Source organism: Staurois parvus, unplaced genomic scaffold (assembly GCF_062004578.1).
Source record: "Staurois parvus isolate SC_StPar_1 unplaced genomic scaffold, SC_StPar_1.0 ptg000001l, whole genome shotgun sequence".
Taxonomy (NCBI): Eukaryota; Metazoa; Chordata; class Amphibia; order Anura; family Ranidae; genus Staurois; species Staurois parvus.
In genome coordinates, this window is record NW_028317797.1 from 4,614,520 (window position 1) to 4,640,341 (window position 25,822).

General features: G+C 46.3%; 1 protein-coding gene across 1 annotated transcript in view; it reads right to left on the reverse strand.

The window, feature by feature from the left end:
• Positions 1–25,822, reverse strand: part of PPP3R1 (protein phosphatase 3 regulatory subunit B, alpha) — a 110,249-nt gene that overhangs the window by 24,752 nt on the left and 59,675 nt on the right. The window lies entirely within an intron of this gene.

Sequence of the window (25,822 nt, forward strand, 5' to 3'; positions counted from 1 at the left end):
TAAAAACTGAGGCTCAGTTGGAACTATGCTGACTCCTAGACTAAGCAGACAGGCACCGCTAATGCTTGCTTAATTCCAAATGATCACATGGCATAATTAATGTGGACAAGCTAAGCAGATCATCGGTCATTCCAAGCAGGCACAGTTGGAGGGTACTGAATGAGTGCAAGAAGATTTTACACTATTTTGCCTGTCGTGGAGGGTTTTATGAGGACATTTTACACTAGCTGGCTTTGAAAACAAGATTCAAATCCTAAAATTATTATTCTTATAATACAGGATTTATATAGCACCAACAGTTTGCTCAGTTCTTTACAATATAAAGATACAATACAGCAACAATACAGAACAATACAAGAGGGTTAGGAAGGCCCTGCTCCTTGGAGCTTACAATCTAAGAGGGAGGGAATACAAAGAAATGAATGTCCCTCTAACCTGATCACACTGTTCATTTTACTGTGCTGCAGATTTCAAGTTGTGTTTATTACAGGGAAAGGGGAGTTAAGATGCGGGAGGGATTCCCCCATCAACACTGACTGTATTTGATGGGGAATCGAGCACTTTTCTTGTGGAAGGAAAGAAAATTGCATAGTTATGCTATAATCTTCAATTTCTCAGGTATGTCAAAACTCTTGGAAACTTTGAGGAACGGGGTGGAGAGATTATACAGGAAAAACGGATGATCCTCTATAGTCCGCAAATTTACTGTCAACAGTTTTAGGCCACGATAAAATGTGTATATTTTGTGAACAGGGTAAGAAAGGGTTAAAACTCCTGTGTATTTTTTTGTTGTCTGCATCCTGTTGTGGAGAATTCCATTCACTTCATGCCTAGAAGTGAGAAGAAAATCTCTACAAAGTAAAAAAATCTCTTTTGGACAACTGTAATTGTAAGGCTCCACACACACCAGTGTTTTTCTTTAGGCTCCTAGAAGCGATGAGTATTTTTTTTTCTGCCCCTAGAAGCTATTTATTACAATCCACGCACGCACAGGGAGAACAAGCAAACTCCAGGCAGGTGGTGCTGTGGTTGGGATCCGAACCAACAACCCTAGTACTGCCAGGCGGAAGTGCTAACCATTTAGCCACTGTGCTGCCCCACTAGTGTTCTCCTATATGTCCATGCACACTATTTTAGGCTAGAAGCGTTTTTCAAGCTCCAGCATTTAGGAGCAGAGAAAAAATGCTTTTGTAGAGCTTTTTGGGAGCATTTTCAAAGCAGGGGGAAAAAAAACAAAAAACAAACACACAGCTGAATGCTCCTAAACGCTACCACAAAGCCATCACAAAAAAAAACAAAAAAAAAAAAAAAACACCATTAGGCTCCATGCACACTAGCTTAAAAAAAAATGCTCCTAGCAGCAGCTTTTGAGCACTTTTTTTCTGCTTCAAGAAGTATTGTTATCCTATGTGTTCATGCACAGTATTTTAGTCTAAAAGTTTTTTGATGCTTCAACTTCAAGGTGAAGCATCAAAGTGCATTTTTGGGAGTGATTTGCCAGCAGAATAAAAAAAGCTAACTTTTGCTAAAAGCTGGCACAAATACTCCATAAGTGTTTTTTATCCAGCGTTTTTCTGGCATTTTTTTTCTTTTGGTATTAGAATGCATGGAGCCTAATTAGCATTTTTCCTCCAGCGTTTCTTTTTCTAGCATTATGTGAGCTTATAAAAAATGCTATTGTGCATGCAGCCTAAAAGATGTCCCAAATGCAATGCTTCCCTTCACATTCTGTCCTGAGGATCACTGTAAAATTTTGGATTTCCAATCAGTTTCTGTCTTAGGAAATGTAGCTTGAATGCATCTAGCAGGGATATAGACAGCAAAACTGACAGGGATTCTAATATTAATCTATACAGGATTAAAAAGACTACATATACTTCTAAGGAGGACAAGCATAGTCATATACATACAGCAGGGCTTAAAACTTTCGAGTCTAGACCTACTAGCCAGGCACAAACCTTACTCTCCATCAGTTGCCCCACCCAACCTTGCCCAGGTCTACCTCCAACCCCACCCCCGGCCCGCCCCCAGCCCTGCCCCCTTAAAACTTATGAAATTACATTTTTCTTTAGAATAAAGAGTAAAAAATAGAAAACTATACAGTAATGTAAATCCCAGCTCCCCTGTACTCCATTATAGTGATATGACATGTATACAGTAATGTATATCCCCCCTCCCCTGTACTCCATTATAGTGATATGACATGTATACAGTAATGTATATCCCAGCTCCCCTGTACTCCATTATAGTGATATGACATGTATACAGTAATGTATATCCCCCCTCCCCTGTACTCCATTATAGTGATATGACATGTATACAGTAATGTATATCCCAGCTCCCCTGTACTCCATTATAGTGATATGACATGTATACAGTAATGTATATCCCAGCTCCCCTGTACTCCATTATAGTGATGACATGTACACAGTAATGTACCGTATTTTTCGCACCATAAGACGCACTTTTTTCCCCCCAAAAAAGGGGGGAAAATGTCAGTGCGTCTTATGGAGCGAATATGGAGCGGCCGGTCCGGTATTTCCACTGCCGCCGTGTCAGAATACCGGGCCGGCCGCTCAGCTCTACAGTGGGACCTTATAGAGATGACTGCTGACCTTTGGGGAGGGGGGGAGCGGGTACCTGAATTTGACAGATACCCGCTCCCACTTCCGTGGAGTTCTTCTTTCATCTTACCCGTTCCTCTATCCAGCGGCGCGGTCTTCCCGGCTTCTGTAGTGTGGGCATGACAGTCGGATGCCAAGTGCGCATGCGCAGGAAGCGGTGCTTTTTGTGAATGGTAAGGCGGCACCTGGGACACATGACAGATCCCAGAAGCCGCCGGACCAATCACAAAGCGCAAGTGCTTCTCGCTCATGCGCACTGGGCACCCGGCTGTCATGCCGAGCACCATTACAGAAGCCGGGAAGACAGCGTGCGGCTGGATAGAGGAACAGGTAAGATGAAAGAACAACTCCACGGAAGTGGGAGCAGGTACCTGTCAAATTCAGCTACCCGCTCCGCCCCCCTCCCCAAAGGTCAGCAGTCTTCCCCTGTACTATCCGCAGTCTCTGGTCATCCCTGTGCTGTCCGCAGTCTCTGGTCATCTCCTGTAGCATGTCCGCAGTCTCTGGTCATCTCCTGTAGCATGTCCGCAGTCTCTGGTCATCTCCTGTAGTGTGTCCGCAGTCTCTGGTCATCTCCTGTAGTGTGTCCGCAGTCTCTGGTCATCTCCTGTAGTGTGTCCGCAGTCTCTGGTCATCTCCTGTAGTGTGTTCGCAGTCTCTGGTCATCTCCTGTAGTGTGTTCGCAGTCTCTGGTCATCTCCTGTAGTGTGTCCGCAGTCTCTGGTCATCTCCTGTAGTGTGTCCGCAGTCTCTGGTCATCTCCTGTAGTGTGTCCGCAGTCTCTGGTCATCTCCTGTAGTGTGTCCGCAGTCTCTGGTCATCTCCTGTAGTGTGTCCGCAGTCTCTGGTCATCTCCTGTAGTGTGTCCGCAGTCTCTGGTCATCTCCTGTAGTGTGTCCGCAGTCTCTGGTCATCTCCTGTAGTGTGTCCGCAGTCTCTGGTCATCTCCTGTAGTGTGTCCGCAGTCTCTGGTCATCTCCTGTAGTGTGTCCGCAGTCTCTGGTCATCTCCTGTAGTGTGTCCGCAGTCTCTGGTCATCTCCTGTAGTGTGTCCGCAGTCTCTGGTCATCTCCTGTAGTGTGTCCGCAGTCTCTGGTCATCTCCTGTAGTGTGGCCGCAGTCTCTGGTCATCCCTGTACTGTGGCCGCAGTCTCTGGTCATCCCTGTACTGTGGCCGCAGTCTCTGGTCATCTCCTGTACTGTGGCCGCAGTCTCTGGTCATCTCCTGTACTGTGGCCGCAGTCTCTGGTCATCTCCTGTACTGTGGCCGCAGTCTCTGGTCATCTCCTGTACTGTGGCCGCAGTCTCTGGTCATCTCCTGTACTGTGGCCGCAGTCTCTGGTCATCTCCTGTACTGTGGCCGCAGTCTCTGGTCATCTCCTGTACTGTGGCCGCAGTCTCTGGTCATCTCCTGTACTGTGGCCGCAGTCTCTGGTCATCTCCTGTACTGTGGCCGCAGTCTCTGGTCATCTCCTGTACTGTGGCCGCAGTCTCTGGTCATCTCCTGTACTGTGTCTGCAGTCCATTAGTTCAGAATTTTTTTTTCCTGTTTTCTGCCTCTAAAACCTAGGTGCGTCTTATGGAGCGAAAAATACGGTATATCCCAGCTCCCCTGTACTCCATTATAGTGATATGACATGTATACAGTAATGTATATCCCCCCTCCCCTGTACTCCATTATAGTGATATGACATGTATACAGTAATGTATATCCCAGCTCCCCTGTACTCCATTATAGTGATATGACATGTATACAGTACTTATTCCTTGAGTCACCCGTGGCGGTGGAGAGGGTGTCTCCTCTCAGCGGAGGAGAGTGGACCTCTCCTGCACCTGTCCCCTCAGCAGCGGTGCTGAAGAATCCGGAACTTGGCTTCACATTGAGGCTTGGAGCACAGCCGCTCCATCATCTGTGCTCGCCGCTAGAGAATTTCCTCGCATTTGGCGAGCGGCTTTTTCAAGCCCTGACATACAGTATATAAAAAGAACACAAAACATGGCAGACTACATAGATGCCACAGTCAAACCATTCATTGTACACAAGAATGTTCTCATTAAGATCTTAAACTCACAATTGAGCCACTGAGTAATGAAGGATGGAAAACCTTTTCATTTCTCCAAGGCCTCATGTACATTGCAGCTGTTTTACAGGCATCGGACTTTCTTTCTGCCCAAGTCACCCCTTTATGCTAGCCATGTGTCCACGCACACATAGGTATTTGCAAGCATTTAGAGATGGGGGCTTTTAGGGGCAGAAATTTGAACACATCAAAATTGCAATCAGGACAGGAATGGTTGGGCCCAACAAGCCTCAATGCACCAAAACACTAGCCACCTAGCGCTTGAGTGTTGATTCATGTCAATGGCCAGAATAAGTTATTACTATTGCCAATGATATGAACACCCAAATGCTTGATGTGCCCCTTGAACTCCTCTAAATGTGGCTTTAGGCACATTTTTAATGCTGCTTTTCTCCTGTCAGGAGAAATGTGTTCAGAAGAGCCTAGTCTGCATGAGGCCTTAAAAAAATCTGTTTCTTGGAGTACAGTCCAGGATACAGGCAGAGTCAAAAGTCAGCCGCAAATGGATCAAAATTTGTCCAGTTCAGCAAGGACCAGTCGAATTTCAATCCATGTATAAACAGGGAGGTTGTACAGAAGTTGATCTAACAATCAGCACCACAGGCTATAGCCGGCAGCGCTGATCAGTGTATTTTGACGATGGAGAAGCTCCCCACTGTCTGAATACAACAGCTCAGAGGAAGAATTCCCCCATCTACATCGAGCGTTTGGATGGGGGAATTGAGTCAGTTTTTTTTTTTTTTTGTTCAATCCTCAGAGCTGAGATTTTTAGCAAGCAACAAGAGGAAATAGACAGAGGGGAGGGTGGCTAGCAATCACAGAGCATGCTGCTGAGCACTGTAGTGGATGCAGGAAGGCCATTTAAAAGCAGCCTCTGACCCTCAGAAGACAAACATCTGGCTATATATATATATATATATATATATATATATATATATATATACACACACACATACACACAGGGAGATGGAATGTAGTTATACACTGCTCCATACATCAAAATAATTATCAGTAATGATCCCAATATTATGCATGCTAAGGGTGGAAGCACAGTTGGCTGTAAGTACAGCTGCAATTTTCATGCAATAAGAGTGACCTTGGCATATCTATCTGCCCTAAATTCAGTAGCCCAAATATGCAATGCTTCATTTTTTTTCAAACAGCTGAAAATAGGAATGCCTAGAAGGGATTGAAGAAAAAAAAAAAAAATACTGCTGACATAAATGTGTGGCCAATAAAGAGGGTGTTACTTTATGGTGTATAGTGTGACACCTTTTGTACTTGCTGTTTTAGATAAAATAGGGCCTTGGGGTACACTGAAAAGGGAGTAAAATAAACCCCATCATTGGTGTCAGAGGCAGTGATCGTAAAATGCCCCAGCATTGGTTGTTAGTGGCAGATTGTCAATCCACATCGTCCACATCGCAGTCACACTGCAAGGCCAGCACCCTCCAGGTGGTTGTACCTGGTGCAGACTGCATATGTGGGAATTTCTATTTGTAAATTTAAGTTTTCTGTAATATGCAAAATTGGTAATGTTGTTTAAATTAAAATAAGCATATATGTGGGGGGGAAGAAAAGGGATTTCAAGATCAGTGTTAATACTATTGAGTATGGCAACTGTGATCTTCAGTGAATGATAAAGAATCAAACACTGTCAGAGCTACTTAACTGGACAAGTTGTCAGCATTATGCATCTTCATGTATACATATCATTACGGGGTTTTTTTTCCATTTTGGTGTAAACTTTTTGTTGCAAAATCTAAAGTTAAGCACTCCAAAAGGAAAATAAAAAAAACAAACAAAAATCATACCGCATACTGAAACGTCCCTGAAATATAGAACTGAACATCCAAGCAAAAAACAGACCACATTAAAAGCTTAAATTATTAACGGTATCCCTATAATAAAAAACCCCACAAAACGCATGTGAACACCTTTACCCCAAAAAGTGTATAAATACCAAAATATTGTTATGCTCCCTCTCAAAAAGTTAGTGCTCAAACAAATCGCAATATTATCATTTCCTAATAAATCAATAAATGTAGTGTCCATCAAAGTCCATATAATCATACAGAAAATTGCAGTCCTTCATAAAGTCCAAAACTCCTTGTTGTAAAAAAACTTCTCGTGACCGGACCTTGATGGACACTACATTTATTGATTTATTCAGATATGATAATATTGTGATTTGTCTGAGCATAACAATAATATTTTGGCACATTAAAAGCTTGAAATGAACGGCAAGCCACGCTGAAACCGTATTACGCAGCTTCTGGGAATGAGACAGGAGCCAAATTTTCACAAGACAAAAGATGGACTGGGTAGGTGAGGAATATTTAATAAAAAATTACAAAATCATATTAATCTAGACCACTCCAGCATTCTCTTGGCAGCCGTGCATGGATCAAAATTCCGCAGGTTCAGCAGGGTCTGGCCAAATTTCGATGCATGACAGGCAGGCTAGTTGTACACAAATCGATCAATCAACCTATGTACAACCAGCCTTTCTGGTTTTTATCGATCTATCAGTGCCACCAGCTACAGCCGGCAACGCTGATCACTGTATTCTGACGGCTCCCTGCTGTCAGAATACAACGGCTCAGAAGGAAGGATTCTCTCTGCCGCATCAAGTGTGTAGAATAGGATTTTGTTTCCTTCAACCAGCGAATACTGTATGGCCAGCATTAACAATAAAAGGCCAAGTATAAAATATTATAACAATGTTAAAAACCAATATGCAGTGTCCTAAGTAGGATTCAGAAAAAAAATATCCTGAAGAAAAGGGATCTTAATGAGAGACACAACAATGTAAGAGCCACTCTCCAGTGAAACCCCTTCTCTGTAGTTTCAGATAGTGTGGATGGAAGAAAACCCTGTCTGGTTTTATAGCGGTGTCCCTACTTCCAGGACAGAGTACAGGTAAATCCCTAAATGTTACAGCTGTTAGGAGACCAGGAGGTGAGCGGCAATCCTCTAATGGGAATAGATGCTATGGATACAAATGTAAGGTTGGATTCACACTTGAGCATACTGTCTGAGTGGTTTTCACATAATTTTTGCGTGTTATGCATGTTTTCATGCAGCATGTTTCAGGCATTTGAGTTTGGGCGTTTTTTTTAATGAGCCAATAGAGAAAAATATCAACTGTTTATTGCCAGGTTTTTCAGCTTTTTCATCAGTTTTTTTTTTTAATTATTCATTATTTTTGTTAGGGTAAGGGGTTAGAGTTATGGTTAGGGTAGGGTTAGGATTAGGGGCTGGGGTTAAGTTTAGAGTTAGGGGTTAATATTTGATTTATTTTTTATTGATCATTATTAGCTATATTATGTATTAAATAAGAAATGTAAAAAATACATACATAAATAAAAATAATCAGAAATAAAATAAATGAATATGTAATATAGAAATAATAAATTAACCCCTAACCCAAAAATAATTACTAAATAAAAATAAAAATTATTATTACACCCGAACGCTAAATAAACAATAAATTTGTATTTTTTTTGTTCGTGTTTGGGAGCTTATTATTATTCATAATTTATTCAATAAATTTAGGATTAGGGTGTTAAAGTTAGGGGTGTATTAATAATTCTTGATTTTTTATTGATTTGTATATTTATTTTAATGTATTCATATATTACTTTTTTTTTACATTTCTCCATTTGAGCAGAAAAATGTGCAACAAAACACGTGAAAAACACACGTTTCCATTCATTTCTATGAAACTAAAAACGCAAATCTGGATGATTTTATTGACAAAAAAAGCTTCAGAACTTGTTTGAGCTTTAGGCAACTTGGAGTGGAGATGTGAACCTTCTATACTGAGAATAACTTATTTTTTCCCTCATGCGTTCTGGAAATTCAAGCTACAAATCGCTCAGGTGTGAACGGGGCCTTGGAGTGGAATTCCACTCAAATTATACATTTCTATTTGTTTTTCCTATTGTATCTTGAGCACAGGAAACGAGGAGAAATCTATCCAAACAGACACAGGCAGCACTGCAACACTAAAGACTTGACAGTTTTTTTTTTAACAGATCTCCACAATCATATTAGTTTTACCTTGTTTTAGTAGTAAAGGACATGCAGGAATCAAGTCTTTATTATTGGGCACAGCTATCAGCACTGCATAAACAGATCTGTATATAACATCAGCTGTATACAGGATATAGTGCTGTGTCCCGACAATGGTACAGAGACTTCCCGTCTGCTGCTGGAAAAAAATGGAGTTTGGCCGAGACCTTCTCAGCTATTCAGGAAGGCCTTATTTTTTTTATCAATGAATGCAAGGCTTACTCTGATTGGCTCAGGTGGAGATCGTAACGTCATCCATCCATCTCAGAGGACACTTTGTATTCATTGATAACATACAAGACTTCCTGTGAATGGCTAAGCAGCACAATTTTGTCCCGGCAGCAAATAGAAGGTCCCTGTACCGCTGCTGAAACATTACATTACATGTGTGCTCTATGTGGTTGATGCTAGATACAGTTTATAAAGTGCTGACAGAAGCTGCATCTATTAGTAATGGAAATAGTTTGGGGCAGCTTGGTCCAAGCAAATTATTTACATTTAAAGTAAACAGACTTAGGCTTTATAGTGTTACTAAACCCACAACAGTAAAATCAGTCTGTATATGCAGTAAAGCATGCTTGTTATACTCACTGTGAAACCTAAATAGTTAATCATCCACATTGGGTAAAAACTTGGTTTGATCCTGTCTTCTCTGATTCTCCCCTTCTACTGTCCCCAATCCATCTGCTGATAGTACAGAGCTCTGGGAGTCACTCTGCACATGCTCAGTTTAGTGAATATTGGTAAGTTTTTCTTTTCTCTTTGGGAGGGTGCATGTGGTCAACACTGTCCAGACAGAGGGTCAGAGGTCATGCAGCCTTATAGGACAGTCAGAGGAGAATGAAAACTGCTCCTCCAAGATTAAGCAGTGCTTGGCTGGAGACATAGAAGTCACAAGACTGCTTTATACTGCTGATGAGAAAAAGGTATTTAGCAGTTTATATTTACTATAGTAATTACATTTCCATGTTCTGTGTACTGTAGGAGACCAGATATAGTGAATGCAGGGTCATGGGTTTAGCAACACTAAGTTAGGAGCTGCAGCAGTCTCCTCATCCAGCATTCCACAATAAATCTATATTCCTTGAGGGTCCCATAGATGCTTGTGCATGGCACAGGATCTTTTATAGCAAATGGTTTATCGAATTACCTCCAGTGGGCTTAGGGCTGGGTTACTCAAGCTTTTTTTTTTTTGCTTTCTTTTACCTGGGAAGAACACAGGAGATAAGCATGGCAAAGCAAGGGAGCCAGCAGGGCAGGTTGCAAGGGATGGGGGAGCAAGGCACACTACAGTAGCAGCTTCCTTCTCATGCAGAGAAGTGGCGGTGATCATCCTGGTTCTGGTGTGCTTACCCACCTCTCCATCCCTTGTGATGTCACATTCAAGCACCCAAGGTGGGCAGGGAGGGGCCAGCAGAGAACAGCAGAAACACTTGTGATAGGAGAGTGTCTGCAGTAGGGATGAGATCTTCCCATCAGCTGTCTGCTGATAGGTCGATTAAGGCAGAACCCCTAAGGACCTCTTGGTTCAGAAACCCTGGTCTATGGGGTTGGTAGTGTGCAACGGAGAGGCTATGATCAGGCCTATATTGATTTGTATACAGTGAAGGAAATAAGTATTTGATCCCCTGCTGATTTGGAATGTTTGCCCACTCACAAAGAAATGATCAGTCTAAAAATTAAATGGTAGGTGTATTATAACACAGACAAAATAGCAACAAAAAATTAAAAAGAAATGCATGTCTAACAAATTATGCACCGATTTGCATGTTCATGAGGGAAATAAGTATTTGATCCCCTTCACAAAACATGACTTAGTACTTGGTGGCAAATCCCTTGTTGGCACTCACAGAGGTCAGACGTTTCCTGTAGTTGGCCACCAGGTTTGCACACATCTCAGGAGGGATTTTGGCCCACTCCTCTTGGCAGATCCTCTCCCAAGTCATTACGTTTTGGTGGCTGACGTTTGGCAACTCGAACTTTCAGCTCCCTCCACAGATTTTCAATCGGATTAAGGTCTGGAGACTGGCTAGGCCACTCCAGGGCTTTAATGTGCTTCTTCTTGAGCCACTCCTTTGTTGCCTTGGCCGTGTGTTTTGGGTCATTGTCATGCTGGAACACCCATCCATGACCCATTTTCAATGCCCTGGCTGAGGGAAGAAGGTTCTCACCCAAGATTTGACAGTACATTGCCCAATCCATTGTCCCTTTGATGCGGTGCAGTTGTCCTGTCCCCTTAACAGAAAAACACCCCCAAAGCAGAATGTTTCCACCACCATATTTGACAGTTGGGATGGTGTTCTTGGGGTCATAGGCAGCATTCCTCCTCCTCCAAACACGGTGAGTTGAGGCCAAAGAGCTCGATTTTAATCTCATCTGACCACAACACTTTCAACCAGTCCTCCTCTGCATCATTCAGATGTTCAGTGGCAAATCTCAGACGGGCCTGGACATGTGCTTTCTTGAGTAGAGGGACCTTGCGGGCACTGCAGGATTTCAGTCCTTGTCAGTGTAGTGTGTTACCAAATTGTTTTCTTAGTGACTGTGGTCCCAGCTGCCTGGAGATCATTGACAAGATCCTCGTGTAGTTCTGTGATGATTCCCCACTGTTCTCATGATCATTGACACTCCACAAGGTGAGATCTTGCACAGTGCATCAGACCTAAGGAGACTAACAGTTGTTTTAGGTTTCTTTCATTTGCGAATGATTGCACCAACTGTTATCACCTTCTCACCAAGCTGCTTGGCAATAGTTTGGTAGCCCAGTCCAGCCTTGTGTAGGTCTACAATCTTGTCCCTGACATCCTTGGACAGCTCTTTGGTCTTTGCCATGGTGGAGAGTTAGGAATCTGATTGTTTGATTGCTCTTGTGGACAGGTGTCTTTTATACTGGTAACAAAATGAGATTAGCAGCACTCCCTTTAAGAGACTGCTTCTAATCTCATCTCGTTACCTGTATGAAAGACACCTGGTAGCCAGAAGTCCTGCTGAATGATAGGGGATCAAATACTTATTTCACTGATGAACATGCAAATCATTGCATAATTTGTTAGACATGCATTTCTTTTGAATTTTTAGTTGCTATTCTGTCTCTCAGTATTACAATACACCGAACATTCGATTTTTAGACTGATCATTTCTTTGTGAGTGGGCAAACATTCAAAATCAGCAGGGGATCAAATACTTATTTCCTTCACTGTATGTGTGGAACATGTCCATTTGACTTAGCTTCTGAGATAAGATTAGCTATCAGATTCCCAAACAAGCATTACCTCCTCTCCCCCCAAAGAAGAATGAGGATCACATGAGGGTGTCTTAAGCACAAAAGTCCCAATTCTTCATTATTTCATATGTAGGAGAACTGAATTACCACACATGCGTGAGGTTCACTAACCTCCATAGGGTTGAGTGAGGACAAACAGATATTTCCCCACAAGTTTTAAGTATTACTGCCCATGCAAGATCATGTTACACTTATGTTACATTGGTGATTTTGCTGCAAATTTATTTTTTTCTTACTCCATTCAAGTTTGGAGGGGAGAACCGCCGCCAAAGGCAACCCACTCTAGTAAAAATCAGGTTGTGCAGCAACTGCCCTGCAACCGCGTGCAGTGCATGTGGTCTCAGTGCAGTGTTGCAGCATTTATATGATTAAAACAAGCAGTGAAGCAGCAAAATATCGACTTCTCGCCACCTGTCAAATGCCTCTGAAAAGCAATCCACAGCAGACTGCTTTTCTGAGGGGCAGCAAAGGCTGCGCATGCATAAACTAAGCCTAAAAGTGCTGCTCAATTCACGTTTATGCGATGGTCTCACTGCATATCTCCAAACACAGCATGTCTGATCAAAAATACAATCTTTATAGTATTCGATGACCTAAAGATCTACAATGCCCCTAATGGCCATACAATGATCTTTTCAGCTTTAGGTCAAATAAGAGTGCAGTAGTTGTATTCATGGCAAGGCGTACACTTTGCCTAAAATAATGTGATTTGTTAAGGCACACCTACGGATTCATATGAAGTGTGACTGTTAATGAAAGGTCCACTTTAAGAGTATTCGATTCATAAGCACAGTGCTGAAAGCAAGAGACAAGGCATCTATTTCCATCTCTTGGCTCACATTACACAGGCAGTGCCCTTGAAGATATACATAGACACTTGTATCCAAACATACACAAAATCAGAAAGAATAACTGCACTGATGAATTGGACTAAGGATTTCCCTGGGAAAATAGTTTTCCAAGGACAAGATTAAAGAGGGACTTTTCATATATTATCCAATTTAATATTCAAGGGGTTTTTCAGCTTTGCCTGAAAGAAATGTTAACCATCCTGTTCTCTTTATAGCACACACAGCAAAAGTGATGAGAAGCTGCATGTTCGATGAGTGTCATGTCATCACTGGTCCTTCGGCCATACTGTTACAAACTAGTTAAACCTTCTACACATACAAAGGTTGTTCTTAGGACTCTTTCACACTCCCGGTGGAGTAAGGTGCCCCCTAAAGAGAGATCTGTGGACAGATCATTTTTTTTTTTTTAGAGGGCATTTAACATGTGGTGAGAAAACAATACATCATCTCCTCATTGCCTGATTTAACTCCATAATACCGCACTACCACCCTGCAATCGTGTGCATTTTACGTGGTTGCGGCTCCCTTGAACTCAGTAGGCAGGTTTGAGAGTTAAAAATGCCACAGCCTCAGCATGTGACCATCAGCCCCATCTGCCTGTTTCGTGTACAGTACAGGTAGGCTGGCGGGGGGGAGGGTGTTGGACCGTGGCTCAGACACCCGTTTTTAACACCCCCCCGACTGCCTGTCTAAAAGAGACCTTATAGAAGCATTTTGAAAATGGTCACTTTTGTTCCTTTACTGACAAAAACACTGCATTTGTCAGCCAATCACAGAACTGATACTGTATACTGCGATAAGCTCAGTGGTACTGCGGGTTCTGATGAGTCATGCCAGTCCTAATCTGTGGGTTTTTAACAGTTTCCCAGCCCACTTTTAAACAAACTTAAAGCAAAGCTCCACCCAAAAGGGGAAGTTCCGCTTTAAGCCTTTGTCCCCCACTCCCCATTAAGGCATTTAAGATTGGCACCTTTGGGGATCGGGGGGGGTTAACAGGTACCCGAATTTGACAGGTACCCGCTCCCCCTTCCGCTGCGATCGCCTCAGCAAACGGAAGCTGAAGTTGTCTCCCCCCCTCCTTCCCCGTAGTCTTCTGGGACACATGACAGGTTCCAGAAGACTACGGGCCATTCACAAAGCGCAGCGCTTCTCGCGCATGTGCGTAGTGGGCACCCGGCTGTGAAGCCGCAAAATGTCACAGCCGGGTGCCCACACTAAAAATGCCAGAGCTAGGGAGTGAAGACGGCTGGTGAAAACAGCGGTGGTGAGGACACCGCTGGACCGAAGGACAGGTAATGACTGTATTTTAAAGTCAGCAGCTACAGTTTTGTAGTTGCTGACTTTTTTCCCAGGTGGAACTCCACTTTAAAGAAAACAGTTTCTTGTGTCAATATCTTCCCATGCAGGGGTTTCAGCTTAAAGCATTATAAGCAAACAGGTAATAAAAAATACTAAGCTACCTGGCTCTCTTCAGGTTCACTCAGCCTTTGTTACAGCACCTCACTGCACAGGCCCACTGCTGCCCCCTAGATAGGATTCTCCCACAACCCCAGACTATCTCACTCTTAAGATGTACAGACCCCCTCCAGTCCCCTGGACTTGCTAGTTGTCTCAGTTCTCCCAGTCCTGCCGATTTGCATTGGTCCCAACACTCCCAGCCCTGCGAGTAAGTAGTCCAATCTCCAAAGGCCCTGAGCTATGGCCAGTTCTTGGCTTATAATGAATAATATAATATACATGGTCTGGTCATGGACTTTGAATACAGGGTTGAAGACTTTGGGGGGGGAGATTTACTGAAGCTGGAGCACTCAGAATCTGGTGCAGCTGTGCATGGTGTCCAATCACCTTCTAACTTCAGCTAGTTCAATTAAGCTTTATCAATAAAACCTGGAAGCTGATTGGTTTATATTATTATTATTATTATTATTATACAGGATTTATATAGCGCCAACAGTTTGCTCAGCGCTTTACAATATAATGGGAGACAATACAGCAACAATACAGTTCAATACAAGAGGGATAGGAGGGCCCTGCTCCTCGGAGCTTACAATCTAGGTTTGTATGCAGAGCTGCACTAGATTTTGCACTCTCCAGTTTTAGTAAATAACCCCCCATGTCCCACCGAAGACATCTTGAAGCCTTCAAACCCCAGGCCCCAATCCAGGATTACTACACCCAGAGAATGCTGTAAACGCTTTTTTTTTCCACTCACAATAAATACTTCAGAGTCCTACACTCTGCATTACTGCAAACCTTGTGTCAGCCCTAAATCAATTTTACATTGGCGGGCCTGGAGCACTGCAACAATATATACTAAAACTAGTTTCTTCCATTATTTTTAAACCATTTAGCTGGCAAAAAGGGACAAATATAGCAGTCTTCACTGAGAAGTCGGATGGACCGGAAGATGATATCCCAGAGGTGTTCTATTGGATTTAGGTCAGGCTAGTGTGGGGGCCAAAGTATTAATTCTTTCATCCTCAAGGAACTGCCTGCATACTCTCGCCACAAGGCCAGGCATTGTCATGCACCAGGAGGAACCCAGGACCCACTGCACCCGCATAGGGTCTGACAATGGGTCCAAGGATTTCATCCCAATACTTAATGGCAGTCAGGGTGCCATTGTCTAGCCTGTAGAGGTGTGTGCGTCCCTCCATAAACATGCCTCCCCAGACCATCACTGACCCACTACCAAAAAACAGTTATGCTGAATGATGTTACAGGCAGCAGAACGTTCTCCACTGCTCCTCCAGACCCTTTCACGTCTGTCACGTGCTCAGGGTGAACACGCTCTCATCTGTAAAAAGCAAAGGGTGCCAGTGGTGGACCTGCCAATTCTGGTGTTCAATGGCAAATGCCAATTGAGCTCTATGGTGCCAGGCAGTGAGCACAGGGCCCACTAGAGGACGGCGGGCCCTAAGGCCACCCTCATGAAGTCTGTTTCTTATTGTTTGGTCAGAGGCATTCACACCAGTGGCCTGCCGGAGGTTATTTTGTAGGGCTCTGCCAGTGCTCATCCTGTTCCACGCACGAAAGAGCAGATACCGGTCCTGCTGATGGGTTAAAGACGTTCTAAAGCCCTGTCCAGCTCTCCTAGAGTAACTGACTGTGTCTTGGAATCTCCTCCATGCTCTTGAGAATGTACTGAGGGATACAGCAAACCTTCTGGCAATAGCACATATTTATGTGCCATCCTGGAGGAGTTGGACACCCTGTGCAACCTCTGTAGGGTCCAGGTATTGCCTTATAGTACCAGTAGTGACACTGACCCTAGCCAAATGCAAAACTAGTGAAAAACAGTCAGAAAAGGGGAGTGGGGGAAAAATGTCAGTGGCCTCCACCTGTAATACCATTCCTCTTTTGGGGGTCGTCTCATTGTTGCCCATCTAGTGTACCTGTTAATTTCAGTAACACCAAAGCAGCTGAAACGGATTAACAACCCCCTCTGGTACTTAACTGATCTGATCAATATCCCAGGAGTTTAATTGACTTGATGCTATACTCTACTCCAAAAAATTAAAGGAACGCTTTTTAAACAGTGTAGTAAAATACATTTTATTGTACAAAATTGGGTAAAAAAACCCACAAAGCAACAAATAGGCGGTATAATGTTTTTACAACAATTACATTTACAGACTCAAAAAAAGAAACAACAAAAAAAAAAAACCTAAACCATAGAATTAGAACTATCACATATAAATCAGCACCATGGGGTGCATGCAAGATGCCACACTAACCCTGTAAAGAAAGACTGATGGAAGATCACCACCATAATTTAAAACAGAGGTGTTCGCTGTCGCCTTCTCAAAAAGTCTCCCAGATGGAGCTATGGGTGAAATAACTTGTTCATGACAAAACATACTGTATGAACCACAGCCGTAAAAAAGCATATCGGAACTCTCAGATTTGTTGATCTCAAATAGAAAAATGAACTGCAACCTAAAAAAAAAAAAACGCAGTTCAAAAAGGTCTCTGTATATGGAAAGGTTTATGTATTTTCTTTTTTACTCTGATTTACCTTGTAATGCTGTCACTGTGTTTCAGTTGTCTCTAGGTTGGGTGCAGTTCCCCCTCCTCAGCTCCCTTCACTGTCTCAGCCTGCACACCCCCGATGCACGGAGGCCGTTGTCCTGCTTTTTAGCTGTGATTTGTGGCATTTCGAGGTTTAACATCCAGGGCAAGGTTTGGTTTTGGCCTTTACTACCACTGCTCAACTGCCACGTGCCAATCTGTGCGCCGATGGCCGTGTGAAGCCATTGTGTCTTTCGTGGGCAGGGTTGCGCCATGTGCCTCTCGGCTGGGGGTTGGCAGAAACAGGGAACCACTTCAGGATAGGCCAGCTTTTGTCCTCTCCCAGCCTCTGTCTCGGGATTGGTGTATTTTTGATCCACACTTGGTTTTATAAGGAGCAATATCAAACATGATTGCTGCAGCTGTATCAGTATCTGACAGGTTTAAGGCCCCTTTCACACGGGCGTTCTGTATGTCTATTTTTGGATGAAAAATGGACACGTGTTTCTATGGACTAGCAGATGTAAACGAATGATCATCTGTTTACATTCGTTATTGTCCGCATCCGTTAACATCCATTTTTTTTGAACGGAAGAAAACCTTTTTTCTTCCGGTAAAAAAAAGCAGAACGGAACTCATGAAAAATGGATGTAAACTGATCCGTTTTTTTCTTGGAAAAACCGTGACTGAACTGATTTTTTTTCCCCACTATAAAAGTAGAGAGCTCAGCATAAATGAGTACCCCGTTAAAAAGTAAGATATTAATATCTCAATGAATACAAGAACAATTTCCAAAATTTTGACAAAACTGAGTTTTGTAGAACATTTGTTTAGCTCATTACATGAAAGTAAGGTTAATAATACAACTTAGATTACAAAATCTTCAGTTTTACTCAAATTAGTTGATGTAAAAATGAAAAGACCCCTCTCCCCCCCTCGTGGTATCCCCTCTGGCCACCCTTGGGAGTGGTCCGGAGCAGCATACTTCACCCATGGTACTATCTGGGAGACCTTTTGAGATGACAACCGCTAACACCTCTTGGTTTTACATTATGTTATCTTCCATCAGTCTTTCTAAACAAGGTTAGTATGGCATCGTTTATTGCAGCCCATGCTACCAATTTATATGTCTGATGAAATAACATTTACAGGTGTATTTCACTGCAGGTATTATGCTCTATATCTAGGCATCTCTGAAGAAGATTTCATTCCTGTCACAAAATGTGTCCTAATATTGATGGTTATAATTCTGTGCTTATTTTCAGCCTATATCTAATGTAAATCATGATAATGTAAAAATATTCTACTGCTTACCGTATATACTCGAGTATAAGCCGACCCGAATATAAGCCGAGGTACCTAATTTTACCACAAAAAACTGGGAAAAACTATTGACTCAAGTATAAGCCGAGGGAGAGGAATAGTGCCCCATCGTTGGTGTCAGGGGGGGGGGGGGGGAATAGTGCCCCATCGTTGGTGTCAGTGGGGGGGGGGGGGAATAGTGCCCCATCGTTGGTGTCAGTGGGGGGGGGGGAGGAATAGTGCCCCATCGTTGGTGTCAGTGGGGGGGGGAGGAATAGTGCCCCATCGTTGGTGTCAGTGGGGGGGGGAGGAATAGTGCCCCATCGTTGGTGTCAGTGGGGGGGGGAGGAATAGTGCCCCATCGTTGGTGTCAGTGGGGGGGGGAGGAATAGTGCCCCATCGTTGGTGTCAGTGGGGGGGGGAGGAATAGTGCCCCATCGTTGGTGTCAGTGGGGGGGGGGAGGAATAGTGCCCCATCGTTGGTGTCAGTGGGGGGGGGGGAGGAATAGTGCCCCATCGTTGGTGTCAGTGGGGGGGGGGAGGAATAGTGCCCCATCGTTGGTGTCAGTGGGGGGGGGGGAGGAATAGTGCCCCATCGTTGGTGTCAGTGGGGGGGGGGAGGAATAGTGCCCCATCGTTGGTGTCAGTGGGGGGGGGGGAGGAATAGTGCCCCATCGTTGGTGTCAGTGGGGGGGGGGGGGAGGAATAGTGCCCCATCGTTGGTGTCAGTGGGGGGGGAGGGAGGAATAGTGCCCCATCGTTGGTGTCAGTGGGGGGGGGGAGGAATAGTGCCCCATCGTTGGTGTCAGTGGGGGGGGGGAGGAATAGTGCCCCATCGTTGGTGTCAGTGGGGGGGGGGAGGAATAGTGCCCCATCGTTGGTGTCAGTGGGGGGGGGGAGGAATAGTGCCCCATCGTTGGTGTCAGTGGGGGGGGGGAGGAATAGTGCCCCATCGTTGGTGTCAGTGGGGGGGGGAGGAATAGTGCCCCATCGTTGGTGTCAGTGGGGGGGGGGGGGGGGGAGGAATAGTGCCCCATCGTTGGTGTCAGTGGGGGGGGGGGGGGGGAGGAATAGTGCCCCATCGTTGGTGTCAGTGGGGGGGGGGGGGGGAGGAATAGTGCCCCATCGTTGGTGTCAGTGGGGGGGGGGGGGGGGGAGGAATAGTGCCCCATCGTTGGTGTCAGTGGGGGGGGGGGGGGAATAGTGCCCCATCGTTGGTGTCAGTGGGGGGGGGGAGGAATAGTGCCCCATCGTTGGTGTCAGTGGGGGGGGGGAGGAATAGTGCCCCATCGTTGGTGTCAGTGGGGGGGGGGAGGAATAGTGCCCCATCGTTGGTGTCAGTGGGGGGGGGGAGGAATAGTGCCCCATCGTTGGTGTCAGTGGGGGGAGGAATAGTGCCCCATCGTTGGTGTCAGTGGGGGGAGGAATAGTGCCCCATCGTTGGTGTCAGTGGGGGGGGGGAGGAATAGTGCCCCATCGTTGGTGTCAGTGGGGGGGGGGAGGAATAGTGCCCCATCGTTGGTGTCAGTGGGGGGGGGAGGAATAGTGCCCCATCGTTGGTGTCAGTGGGGGGGGGAGGAATAGTGCCCCATCGTTGGTGTCAGTGGGGGGAGGAATAGTGCCCCATCGTTGGTGTCAGTGGGGGGAGGAATAGTGCCCCATCGTTGGTGTCAGTGGGGGGAGGAATAGTGCCCCATCGTTGGTGTCAGTGGGGGGAGGAATAGTGCCCCATCGTTGGTGTCAGTGGGGGGAGGAATAGTGCCCCATCGTTGGTGTCAGTGGGGGGAGGAATAGTGCCCCATCGTTGGTGTCAGTGGGGGGAGGAATAGTGCCCCATCGTTGGTGTCAGTGGGGGGAGGAATAGTGCCCCATCGTTGGTGTCAGTGGGGGGAGGAATAGTGCCCCATCGTTGGTGTCAGTGGGGGGAGGAATAGTGCCCCATCGTTGGTGTCAGTGGGGGGAGGAATAGTGCCCCATCGTTGGTGTCAGTGGGGGGAGGAATAGTGCCCCATCGTTGGTGTCAGTGGGGGGAGGAATAGTGCCCCATCGTTGGTGTCAGTGGGGGGAGGAATAGTGCCCCATCGTTGGTGTCAGTGGGGGGAGGAATAGTGCCCCATCGTTGGTGTCAGTGGGGGGAGGAATAGTGCCCCATCGTTGGTGTCAGTGGGGGGAGGAATAGTGCCCCATCGTTGGTGTCAGTGGGGGGAGGAATAGTGCCCCATCGTTGGTGTCAGTGGGGGGAGGAATAGTGCCCCATCGTTGGTGTCAGTGGGGGGAGGAATAGTGCCCCATCGTTGGTGTCAGTGGGGGGAGGAATAGTGCCCCATCGTTGGTGTCAGTGGGGGGAGGAATAGTGCCCCATCGTTGGTGTCAGTGGGGGGAGGAATAGTGCCCCATCGTTGGTGTCAGTGGGGGGAGGAATAGTGCCCCATCGTTGGTGTCAGTGGGGGGAGGAATAGTGCCCCATCGTTGGTGTCAGTGGGGGGAGGAATAGTGCCCCATCGTTGGTGTCAGTGGGGGGAGGAATAGTGCCCCATCGTTGGTGTCAGTGGGGGGAGGAATAGTGCCCCATCGTTGGTGTCAGTGGGGGGAGGAATAGTGCCCCATCGTTGGTGTCAGTGGGGGGAGGAATAGTGCCCCATCGTTGGTGTCAGTGGGGGGAGGAATAGTGCCCCATCGTTGGTGTCAGTGGGGGGAGGAATAGTGCCCCATCGTTGGTGTCAGTGGGGGGAGGAATAGTGCCCCATCGTTGGTGTCAGTGGGGGGAGGAATAGTGCCCCATCGTTGGTGTCAGTGGGGGGAGGAATAGTGCCCCATCGTTGGTGTCAGTGGGGGGAGGAATAGTGCCCCATCGTTGGTGTCAGTGGGGGGAGGAATAGTGCCCCATCGTTGGTGTCAGTGGGGGGAGGAATAGTGCCCCATCGTTGGTGTCAGTGGGGGGAGGAATAGTGCCCCATCGTTGGTGTCAGTGGGGGGAGGAATAGTGCCCCATCGTTGGTGTCAGTGGGGGGAGGAATAGTGCCCCATCGTTGGTGTCAGTGGGGGGAGGAATAGTGCCCCATCGTTGGTGTCAGTGGGGGGAGGAATAGTGCCCCATCGTTGGTGTCAGTGGGGGGAGGAATAGTGCCCCATCGTTGGTGTCAGTGGGGGGAGGAATAGTGCCCCATCGTTGGTGTCAGTGGGGGGAGGAATAGTGCCCCATCGTTGGTGTCAGTGGGGGGAGGAATAGTGCCCCATCGTTGGTGTCAGTGGGGGGAGGAATAGTGCCCCATCGTTGGTGTCAGTGGGGGGAGGAATAGTGCCCCATCGTTGGTGTCAGTGGGGGGAGGAATAGTGCCCCATCGTTGGTGTCAGTGGGGGGAGGAATAGTGCCCCATCGTTGGTGTCAGTGGGGGGAGGAATAGTGCCCCATCGTTGGTGTCAGTGGGGGGAGGAATAGTGCCCCATCGTTGGTGTCAGTGGGGGGAGGAATAGTGCCCCATCGTTGGTGTCAGTGGGGGGAGGAATAGTGCCCCATCGTTGGTGTCAGTGGGGGGAGGAATAGTGCCCCATCGTTGGTGTCAGTGGGGGGAGGAATAGTGCCCCATCGTTGGTGTCAGTGGGGGGAGGAATAGTGCCCCATCGTTGGTGTCAGTGGGGGGAGGAATAGTGCCCCATCGTTGGTGTCAGTGGGGGGAGGAATAGTGCCCCATCGTTGGTGTCAGTGGGGGGAGGAATAGTGCCCCATCGTTGGTGTCAGTGGGGGGAGGAATAGTGCCCCATCGTTGGTGTCAGTGGGGGGAGGAATAGTGCCCCATCGTTGGTGTCAGTGGGGGGAGGAATAGTGCCCCATCGTTGGTGTCAGTGGGGGGAGGAATAGTGCCCCATCGTTGGTGTCAGTGGGGGGAGGAATAGTGCCCCATCGTTGGTGTCAGTGGGGGGAGGAATAGTGCCCCATCGTTGGTGTCAGTGGGGGGAGGAATAGTGCCCCATCGTTGGTGTCAGTGGGGGGAGGAATAGTGCCCCATCGTTGGTGTCAGTGGGGGGAGGAATAGTGCCCCATCGTTGGTGTCAGTGGGGGGAGGAATAGTGCCCCATCGTTGGTGTCAGTGGGGGGAGGAATAGTGCCCCATCGTTGGTGTCAGTGGGGGGAGGAATAGTGCCCCATCGTTGGTGTCAGTGGGGGGAGGAATAGTGCCCCATCGTTGGTGTCAGTGGGGGGAGGAATAGTGCCCCATCGTTGGTGTCAGTGGGGGGAGGAATAGTGCCCCATCGTTGGTGTCAGTGGGGGGAGGAATAGTGCCCCATCGTTGGTGTCAGTGGGGGGAGGAATAGTGCCCCATCGTTGGTGTCAGTGGGGGGAGGAATAGTGCCCCATCGTTGGTGTCAGTGGGGGGAGGAATAGTGCCCCATCGTTGGTGTCAGTGGGGGGAGGAATAGTGCCCCATCGTTGGTGACCCCTGCTCCAGCCTGGGCTCGCTCCCTCCCTCCCTCTCCCATGGTACACACTTACCGGTCAGATGTCTTCCTTCTCCGGCCACTCTCCTCCTCTTCACTCGCTCGATCTTCACGGTGCAGCTCGGCTCCTCCTCTCCAAGCTCCACCTCTCCAAGCTCCACCTCCTCGCCGGTGATTGGCCGCCGGAACTGTAGCTCAGGAGAGGCACACAGGCGCCCAATCACCGGCGAGGAGGTGGAGCTTGGAGAGGAGGAGCCGAGCGGCACCGCGAAGATCGAGCGAGTGAAGAGGAGGAGAGCGGCCGGAGAAGGAAGACATCTGACCGGTAAGTGTGTACCATGGGAGAGGGAGGGAGCGGCGAGTAATGATCCCGGGGGTGTGTCCAGATGACAGGGACGGCATGTCATCTGCAGACGTTGACTCGAGTATAAGCCGAGGGGGCCGTTTTTCAGCACAAAAAATGTGCTGAAAAACTCGGCTTATACTCGAGTATATACGGTATTTGTTGCTTTGTTTTTAACCAATTTTGTACAATAAAATTTATTTTATTTTTACAATTTATGTCTACATAAGCCTTTAAGGTTCCAAATCAAAGAGGGTTTTTTTTGGTATCTAGACATTTACAGAGTGTTATCCACTTCCCGTCCGCCCTATAGCAGTAATACTGCTACAGGGCAGTACGGGTGCGCAAAATCACATATTTTGCATTTCCTGCAATTCACGGACTTGGCTGTCAATCACTGGGTCCTAACTGGTGATTACTCTCCGGCACCTGGTAATCGAGTAGCATTACGGATGGAGGGAGAGAGCTGTATGTAAACAATACAGTTCTCTCCCTTGTCAGCTCCTGCACACTGTTTTGCATGGCTCTGTCTAGCAGAGCCATGCAAAACAGTGTGCTTACAGTTGAAAGCACACACACAGCACATAGTAACACAGTTAACCCTTTGATCGCCCCAGTAACAGTACAGTGTCAGTGCTTTTTATTAGCACTGATCACTGTATCGGTGTCACTGGGGATGTCAGTGACACCAAGTCAGTTCCCCCCAGTTTCAGAATGCCCTCCGCAGTCCCGCTACAAGTCGCTAATCGCTGCTATTACTAGTAAAAATAAAATCCCAGTATATATACCGCCATTTGTAAATGCTATAACTTTCACGTACTGTGATTTTTGATTTTTTTTTTTTTAGCAAAGACATGTAGCAGAAAACATTTTGACCTAAATATGACGAAATTTGATTCTTTTAGTTTTTTACTGGACATGTTTAATAGCAAAACGTCAAAATATTGTTTTTGTCTCAAAATTGTCTTTTTTGTAGCGCAGAAAATAAAAACCACACAGGCGATCAAATACCACCAAAAGAAAGCTCTATTCATGGGGGGGGTGAAAAAAAGGACATACATTTAATTTGGGCGCAGCATTGCATGACAGTGCCCAGTTAAGGTACTGCACCATAGCGCAAAAAATGGCCTGGCCAGGAAGGGGGGGGGGGGGGGGGGCTAAATCCTCTGGAGGGCAAGTGGATACTACTCCGCAGCACAAAAAAAAAAAAAAAAAAAAAAAAAACACACCTTATTTTCTCAGTTTAAACATTTGATAAGTTTTCTATTGTAAAATATGGGTTTATGAGAATGCAAATTCTTGCATTGTTTTTGACTGTACACAGCGTCCCAACTCTCTTGGAATTGGGGTTGTATATATTGTAGATGTTCCTGTAATGTGCTTCTGAGGAAGCAGCACTGTTGGCTACAAAACTTGTCAAGCCTAGTAGGCCATGAAGTGATATGGACAATATCACTAAGACTGAACATTGTGGAGAAGCTTGATATTCTTTAAGGGCTCGTTCACACTAGGCTGTTTTGCCAACGCTTGCCAAACGCCCCTATAGCGTTTGGCAAGCGTTGGTCCGGTGTTTGCGGAGCGTTTTTAACGCTCGGCAAACGCTCCGCAAACGCCGCATGCGCGGTTTAGCGGCGGTTGCTAGGCGTTTGCCGAGCGTTAATAACGCCCCACAAACGCCTATAATGCATTTGAGTGGTGTTACCGCTCCGCAAACACCCCGCAACCGCGTCGCAACCGCACCGCAAACGCCGGCCGGGCGTTTGCGGAGCGGCACCATAGACGAGAATAGGAGGCTTCAAAGCCTCCTGACTCGACCAGAGGCGTCCGTTTTGCCGCGACGCGACGCAAACGCTCCTGTTAGAACAGCACCATGTGCTGTAATGTGCAGAATTGGCAGAGGCGTTTGGGAAGCGGTAAAAACGCTTCCCAAACGCCTCTCTGCCGCCTGCACACAAGGCTTGTGTGAACATAGCCTAAGTGTGCCTGGTCATTGTCATGGCAATACAGTACAAGATCACAATTTGTATACTTATGGGATATATAGTGTTTTATTTGCTTTTATTTTTGTTCTAATAAAGTTAGTTTTTTTAAAATAAATTTCTTAATTGTAAATGTAATTTGCAAACTGTATGGTGCCTGAAAAGTCCATGTTTTTTTCCCCCCACTATCTTCACCCTTGTGTTTTGTGCATTTCTTCCAGATCTGTGCATTAATCTAGTGTGAAACTTTTCCTCTGCAGAAACTTCACTGCTGTGCTCTCTCCTTAAGCAGGGCGACTGGTCTTGTATCCGTCTACTTTGTATTTTTCTGCAGGCAGCCTGTATGTACAGCCCTGGCCAAAAGTTTTGAGAATGGCACAAATAATAATTTGGCAAAGTGCGGCTTCAGTGTTTTTAGATCTTTTTTGTCAGATGTACTGAAGTATAATTACAAGCATTTCATAAGTGTCAAAGGATTTTTATTGACAATTACATTATGCTTATGTAAAGAATCAATATTTGCAGTGGTGACCCTTCTTTTTTAAGACCTCTGCAATTCGCCTTGGCATTCTGTCAATCAACTGCTGGGCAACATCCTAATCGATGGCAGCCCATTCTTGCATAGTCAATGCTTGGAATGTCAGTGTGAGTGTGTGGTTTCTTGACCATGACTTTACCCCAAGCCCTCAGCAGTCCAATCCCTGTACCTTTTGGAGAATAATCAGTCTATTCCTGATGTTTTTCCTTGGAGAGAAGTGGTTTCTTTCCTGCACTACTTGACACCAGGCTATCCTCCAAAAGCCTTTACCTCACTGTGCATGTAGATGCACTCAC